The following is a 7936-nucleotide window of genomic DNA, read 5'->3' as shown; positions in this document are numbered from 1 at the left end:
TCCCTTTCTGGGGGTTTACTTATGGCCAATTGTAGGCCCTTCCCCAGTGGCCTATTGTGGGGGGGTGCAACCCAGGTCCACCCACTACTCCAGCTCGCAGCCCAGGAACCCTAAGAATAGCAGCCACACACCACCATGTCCCTTTAGTGAAACTGTTTTCAGTTCCATAGGCCACTTCCCCCCAGCCCTCACCAATTCCTTACCTTTAGGTCAGGGCTTTTCTAAGCTCAGGCCCAGTAGCCAGCCAAGAACTCTTCCCCTTGCTCTCCCAGCCCCTACTAGCACTGAGCTGTCTGTTGTTCTGCAGTTTTCTCCACCAACCAGGAGCCTCTCTACACTCTAGCTCCAACAGGGCAATGCTTATTTCAAGACCTGCACCTCCTTTTTATAGGGTCCTCCTGGGCCCTGATTGGCTGCATCCCTGATGCCACTCTAGCCTGCTTGAAGGACCTCTCCACTGCTCCTTACCTGGGACAAGTGTGGCAGGACCCTAAGGCCTCCAGCAGGGGGCCTCTGGGTCTAGTCCACCCTGCCCGAAGGAGCTTATTATTAGTACAAGACAAGAGACAATGTGTGGGGGGGGTGTTATACACTGACAGGGAAAGTAAAAAGAAATAATGAGGCCGTATTGGTCAGCATTACAGGCAGCAGTCTCAGCACAGCAGCCGTCCCATCATTATCAAGTTTTTTGTAAGCGTCTCAGCAGAGGAGAGTTTTAAGGAGGTCTTTCCTCTCCTGGTCTGGATTGAGACCTCAGTGTATTGCCCATGAGAGCTCTACTTATGACTCAGTCTCCAAAACCTATTGCAAGGCACCTGGAAACTTTAAACTGTTTTTATTTGTCTCCATTATTCTGAAGCCAACATGTCAAATGGGAATCAGCCCCTGGGGGAAAACTGCTGAAACATTCTTGTTACTGGAAAGCTGTAACATTTTTACCTTCACCTTAATTTCACAAAGACAATAAATTGCTGCATGGCCCCATCAAGCATCTGTAGAAAAGCGAAGCCAATGCTCTATTAGTCATCAGTGTAATGGCTTCAGAGGGCCAGTCTTCTCAAAAGCTAATATTTCTCTCCATCTTATAACTACTAAAATGTCAAGGAAGAAATGTCTAATTTCTGAGGTTCGCCTAACAGCAGAGAAAACAAAACAAATGGCTTGCTTAAAAAAATCAATCTGTCGATTAAAACTCTAATTCCACCCAAGGTCACCTCATTTGCAAAGCCAATTTCTGAAGTTGAATTCCATCAGTGCTAGAAAAAAAACAAAAAACAAAAACACAGTTGGGGACTGATTGTGTAGCTTCTCACCAAATCCTTACCCCAGCCTTTTGTCCCCTGACCACTGGATCAAATCATAAAACTTAGCATTTATAGTTGATACTGGTTGTTCACCTCCAGTGCTTTACAAAGGTAGTTAAACATTGCTATCTTCATTTTGGAGGTAGGGAAACTGAGGCACATTGAGGTTAAACCAGTGGTTCTCAAACTGGGGCTGCCACTTGTGTAGGGAAAGCCCCTGGTGGGCCGGGCCGGTTTGTTTACCTGCCGGGTCCTCAGGTTCGTCCGATCGCAGCTCCCACTGGCCGTGGTTCGCTGCTCCAGGCCAGGCGAACCGCGGCCAGTGGGAGCCGCGATCGGCCAAACCTGCAAACCCGACAGGTAAACAAACCAGCCCGGCCTGCCAGCAGCTTTCCCTACACAAGCGCAGCCCCAGTTTGAGAACCACTGGGTTAAAGAGACTTGCCCAAGTTCACACAGCAATTCAGTGGCAGGGTTGTGAATTAGAACCTAGATCTTCCATCTCCTTGTGCTATACTACTGGCCTAAGCTTCTACTTCTGAGTCAGTAATGACCATACACCAATTTTTGGCAGGTGTCCAAATATGGCTTTAGGTGCCTAACTTAAATATATCTATGTTTGAAAATGCAGGTTAATACAAGGACCAGAAATAGAGGCCAGGCCATGCTCTACCTTTTCAGTGTGTCTAAGATGATGAATTGATTTTAGAACTTTTATTAAATATAACATTTACTTTTGCTCTTGCAGAGCTGTCAAAAGACATGTAATTACCAGAGAACTAGTAACAGCCTTGGCTGTAGCCTCTTTTTACTTTTGTTTTGACAGCTACATTTTAAGACACATGCCCGCCCCCCCACCCCCAAATGCAGGATAATGATGCAGCAAAGGTTTTGGAAACCTAGGTCTGTGTCATTGGGTATATCATTGGATTCAGTGGTCCCTAGGGAGAGAAGCTGATTCCACTGACTTCCTTGGTGCAGAACTTAACCCCTAGTCAGACCAGAAATAACAATCCTTTTTACTGTACACACTTTTAAAAAGGATTCACTGTTATGGGACTTGATCCTACAAAGTGCTACGGGTCCTCAGCTCCCACTGAACTCAATTTCCCTTCCTAACTAATAAGTAGCAGCTGCTGGAGGGTAGGAGGGCTTATATATCTAAGCAAACATTGCTCAGTCTGAGGGTGCTGAACACCCTCTAGTCCTGCTCGGCAATGAGCCAGAGAAATGTGGGGAATCAGCCCCCAGCTCTGTAGAACAGATAGATCCTGGAAACACAGGGCCATTGATTTCAATGGAGCTATGCCAATTTATACCAGCTGAGGATCTGACCCCAGCTTCAATCACCACCAAGGTCAGCTCAGTCCTTCCAAGACAGACACATTCTACGGTAGCTCTTCAAAGCTTTAGGCCTCCTAAGGCAGATACATCAAGTACCTGTTGGGTTTAGTGGATTAGACCTTTGAAAAATGAGGTCCCATCTCCACCACATCAGACCCTCCATCCATTCAGCCATGACCAACATTTCCTACCCTCCAGCTTTTGTGCAGCATGGTTTGGGCTGCGTATGCCTCTCCACCCCAGAGATGGCTGCATTCCAGTGGCACTGAATGTGTATACAGTAGCACCTTGGTTTTAGGAACACCAATCTTATGAACAAACTATCATTCCCAACAGCAGCAAGAACAACAACAAAAATCACATAAAAGTGATCTTGATGAAGAACAAGTTGACATCCCTTCACATTCTGATGCGTTCAGGGCCTTGGAAATCTCTTCGCAGTGGTTTGACGTACAAGAAGAAAGTGACACAGTGCACCGTGCTGCAACTTAAGCACCATCCCTACTGTCATTTTGAGATGTTCCATTTTATGATTTTATGAACTCCTTAACCCCCAATTAGTTAGTAAAAGAGGGTTTCTACTGTAGTTCATGAATCATTGCTATTGGATTGGCACAGAATATGCACTTCACTGTCATCTGCTGGGATGGTGTAGGGGGCATGTGGCAGTCTATTCCCCCGTCCCAATCACACAAACAGGGTGTCAAGGGCAGAAGAGCATCGCCTATGAGTCTTCTCTGAGGCTTTCTAGATGACCGGGTCAGGGTCTAGGGTCCAAAACACAGGCAATGGCCCCTAGGATCGGGGCAGTGTGGCCTAGCTGCCAGAGTTCAATAGAGCCACCCTTGGGATGCAGGGTAGCATGGCCTAGCAGCCAGAGTTCAATGTGGGGGGCTCCCACCAAGGGGTGTGGCAACCCCAGTAGGGGGGCCCAGGCCCACCCAGCTCTACCAGGCCCCAACCCAGGGCCTAACAGTGGCAGAGCAATTTGCCACTGACTCAGCAGGGAGGTCCTACCAAAACACACTGAAGTTTCCCAGATGGGAGGTACCACTCCATCACCCTCCCTGGATCACTTCCTACCAGTATCTGCATTGGGGTCTCCCATGCCTAGGGAGGTTGTGGAATCTCCATCTCTGGAGATATTTAAGAGTAGGTTAGATAAATGTCTATCCGGGATGGTCTAGACAGTATTTGGTCCTGCCATGAGGGCAGGGGACTGGACTTGATGACCTCTCGAGGTCCCTTCCAGTCCTAGAATCTACAAATCTATGAGGCTTTGAATTCTCAATGGTCTGTTGTACCGGTTGCCCCCTTTGGCTCCTCAGTTGCAGGAGTTCAAGCAGGCCCAGTGAGGCTCTGGTTCCCAGAACAGTCAGGGGGCTGGTCCTCCATGGGCATTTCCCAGAGAGGTCCTTCCCCTGCAGTCTCCAGTCCAGAATGAGCTGGGCTTCCTCCCTTTATACTGCTAGAGCATTTGGAGCATGCCCAGTCCTGCCTGGGAGGCGGGACTTCCTCTGTCAACAATATGGGTTTAACCCTGTCTGGACCAGTGCAGGGTAAGCAGACCCCATCACAGGGCACAAGAGGGAAGCTTGCATTGCGTGCGCTAAGGTCCCACACCATTCATCCTTTCCCTGCAATAGCAGGGAGGTCAAAGGCCTGACTCAAACTCGGTCTTGCATGTCTTCTGTCTTTACAAGAAAAACATGGTGCACAGTTGCAGTTTGACCTCATGATCCTACTGCTGCTCACAGAAAGGTGAACAGCCACTTAGACCGAGCAGCAGCCTTTCCCATCAGATTGCACAAGCAATTTACATGCAGACTAAACAATTATTTTCTACACCGTTCAGGGTGTCCCTGACCCAGCCTTCATACTCAGAGAATCAAGGTTGTTTTATTGTGAGCCCCACTACACCTAGCACAAGCTCACTCTGAACTCTTTATAATCACAAAACATCAAATCCATTTTCTATATAAATGTGACTACCAAGATGTTCCTCTCAGCTGTGAAGCCTGCAAAATACAGACACAAATTAAAAGGTCTTGTGAATTTTCTGTCCACTGGGTGGAGAGCAGGGAGATAGACACTGACTCTAAAGTGTGGATCAAATTATTCATGTTAGTGGAAGTGTATTTGCACTTTTCTGTACACTGCTTTATTCCGTTTCTTTGAGTATAAGCTCTTTACTCTCAATAGGATAACAACTGGAAACCCTGGAGGCTGGTAGTGCCCCTCATAATGTATCCGTATGCTAATACCATGTACATCACATGTACTGTGGGTCTGATCCAACTTCCAATCAAGTCAGTGGAAAGTCTACCTCTAATTTCAAAAGGAGTTGCACCAGACTCAAGATGACACAATCTTGCAGCCTATTTGTATTGCCTCCACCATTTATGTGGCTTATACTCTGTAACATGGCAATTCATACAACATCCCGACAGTAATGTAGCATGTCTCTTGGCAATCATGCACACATGATCCTTAAAAAAATGAATGGGATTATTGAATTGTACATATAAAAGAGAATAGTTAATTCTTATTATCAGATTAAAGTTTACATGAGCAGAGGAAGAATACTAAAGTCTGGCAGGTCAGATGATTTACCATGGTAAAAAGATTAAAATACATGTGGTAAGTAAGAAAAGATTTCAATGAAACTGCTACAAAGAAAGACTCTACTCATTTAGGACATGATCCTGCTTAAGCATGAGGGTAACTTTGCTCCTGAGTGTAGTTAGATGGATTTTGAGTTGGGGCACTCTTCAAATTACAGCAGTATTGAAACCACAACTCCCAATTCAATCATACCTCCCATCCTAACTCCTTGATCCCATCAACAGTGGCGATCATTGAACATAACTGTCTGTAGTGAAATAAGATACATTCTAAACTCCTTAAATATTGAAAATATGGTGTTGATTCGGGTAACTAGTTAACACTCAAAGTGGGTTTGAAGATGTAAAGTCAGTAAAGCAGGTCAAAAGTACCAGTTGTTTTTTTTTAGGAAATTTCAGGAATAAAATGGTCTTTTCTTCAGTATTTCACATAAAATTTTGAATTTTTTTAATGAAAAACCAAAACTGAATACTGAAAGCTTTTGGTTTGCAAAGACCACTGTCAGTAAAAATGTTTAGGTTTTAGTTTAAAAAAACCAATTTATTTTGGGGTTCCAAAAAAAAAACCAAAAAACAAAAACCACTTGTCCTAGTAAATGGAAATGTTTCCTGACTTTCTTGGGGGGTTGGTTTCTTCTGTCATAAAAAAAGACCACCAGAAAATATTGCCGGAAATGAAACTTCGGAATGAAAATGTTCAATTTAGTCAAAAAGCCATTTCTGTTGAAAAAATTTTTTCAACTGGCTCTTTTAACTTTTCTTGGGACACAATTCATATAGTTGCATGGCATCTGGCCAGCTCTTCTTCATGTATGTCAAGCTGAGGGGCATGGTATTTATTCCACATGGCAGCAATGGCCCCAATCTTGCTCCCCCTAAAATCAGTTGAAGCTCTGTTGAGAATCAGGCCCTTGCTCTCCCTGCAGAGAAGGAGTGGTCGGAAGCAGCAGAGCCAGATCAATATTCTTACCCTGGAGTATGCTATTTAATTACCTGGGAAGAGGCTTGCTATAAATGAGATTTCCAGCTCAGGCCATCAAAAAGCTTTTCCTATAAATATCCCTGCTGTATGTCATCAGATGAGGGAGTGCCCTACTCCCCCCCAATTTAGTCTATGAGGCAAACACATTTGAACAGGGGTGAACTAAAGATTCCCCACTCTGAAAGCTGCCTTGAAATGCCCTTTGGTGAACAAAAAGGCCCCTTTAGCTCATGCATTAAGAAAATAAGCCTTCATTCCCGTCCTCGGGGCACCAAACCTCTGGTGAGCTGTAAGAAGAGCAGCGATCCATCTCCCCTCGCATTAACTGGTTTCCTCCATTATTGGGTGGCTCAGAACAAAGGAGTCTGTCAAAGAGCCACTTTGGCTAATTGGAATCCTGAGCTATAAGCATCAGGGTGCAAACCCACAGCAGCCTAATGCAGGAGCAAAGGTTAATGCACAATTATATGAGATGCATTTAATCTTATAGAAAGGGGGAGGGTTTTTTTTGTCCCTGTAAGGGGGGGAAAATTACCTCAGGCCTGAAGTCTAGTGAATTGAAAAGGAAACACCCTTCTGCTTCCGAGCCTCTTGTTTTATGTTCCTCAGCATATGCCTTTGCCCTTTCTGTAGTGTCCTTGGTGGAGTTACCGATAGATTTACCGTTGCAGAGAAAGCTGACTCAGCCTTCTGCAGACATCACCTCACACAGTTCTGCTCTATATCCCATTCAGAACACGAGCTGCTCAGAACCAAACACAGCTCCAAAGAGATGTAGCTTGGGCCACCGGGTGGTTCGGGGGAGGGGGGCGGAGGAACAACCAAAGCATGATTAGCTCCTGAGTCCCACACTATGCAGAGGCCATTGAATTATTTTGATTGATGATAGCTGAACCGCATCCAACTCTATCTCCCCACTGAGTGATGCACAATAAAGAAAACTCCCAGCCAGTGACAATTTCAGTGCAGGAGGGGGACAGGAAATAATACATCAACTCAGCAGCAGCAGTAGGAAAGGGCAGAGCATCTGAAGTGCAGACTAGCTCTTTAATAAAGGACAATGCAGGGGCGTTTCTGCAGTGATGGCCAACATAAGAGAGAAGGCTAGGAAGGGAAAGGGATAGTGGGAATACAGTGCAGACTGGCTGTAAGTCAGAAGCCCAGTCCAGGGATCTGCAGGCACCTTAGTGACGGACAGGCTGCAGCAAGGAAGAAGTTGCACTGGTGCTGTGCAGAGAGGATACTGCACTCTTTAGGGAGGCTGCTGATGGCCCATGGGGCCTGAGCCAAAGCTCACAGAAAGCAGCGGAGAGATTCCTTTTGACTTCAGTGAGCTTTGGCTCTGGCTCCTGGTTTGCTCAGTGATGTTACTTCCATGAGCATTGGATTAGGCGCTAAGATTCCTGTAGGAATCACTTACCAAAGTGTAACTTATGCCCCCATTTTAAATATCACCTCTGAATTTGCCCCAAGTGAGTCTAAGATGGTGCAGCTTGGATGCCCAGGAGTCAGAAGAGAAGAGCTCACAATAAGTCAGTGAGCAGAGGGTATATGAAGGGGTAAATCAAAGCAGTCCCCACCCAACTTTAGCCTGCACCTTTTAGAGCAACTTGGGCTTCCTTACCCATCAGTAAAGGGTGTAAGTATTTCTAAGGGTCTCTAACTTACACATCGCCTTGCAG

General features: G+C 45.7%; 2 long non-coding RNA genes across 10 annotated transcripts in view; one reads left to right on the top strand and one right to left on the bottom strand.

Moving 5' to 3' along the window:
- Nucleotides 1-339, bottom strand: part of LOC120396714 — a 67451-nt gene extending 67112 nt beyond the window's left edge. The window contains exon 1 of the long non-coding RNA XR_005593317.1: nucleotides 204-339. This is a non-coding gene — a long non-coding RNA (uncharacterized LOC120396714). The remainder of the gene's footprint in view (nucleotides 1-203) is intronic.
- The window catches only part of LOC120396712, a 55008-nt gene that overhangs the window by 8278 nt on the left and 38794 nt on the right, over nucleotides 1-7936 (top strand). Inside the window, exon 3 of one of the 9 annotated variants that reach the window (XR_005593310.1) lies at nucleotides 2985-3215. The exons of the other annotated variants lie outside the window; for them this stretch is intronic. This is a non-coding gene — a long non-coding RNA (uncharacterized LOC120396712). Of the gene's footprint in view, nucleotides 1-2984; nucleotides 3216-7936 lie in introns of those variants that run through there. 9 annotated transcript variants of the gene reach the window in all.

Source organism: Mauremys reevesii, linkage group 2, assembly GCF_016161935.1.
Source record: "Mauremys reevesii isolate NIE-2019 linkage group 2, ASM1616193v1, whole genome shotgun sequence".
Lineage (NCBI taxonomy): Eukaryota > Metazoa > Chordata > Testudines > Geoemydidae > Mauremys > Mauremys reevesii.
Note: the sequence above shows the minus strand (reverse complement) of the source record. Positions and strands in the feature narration are given on the sequence as shown.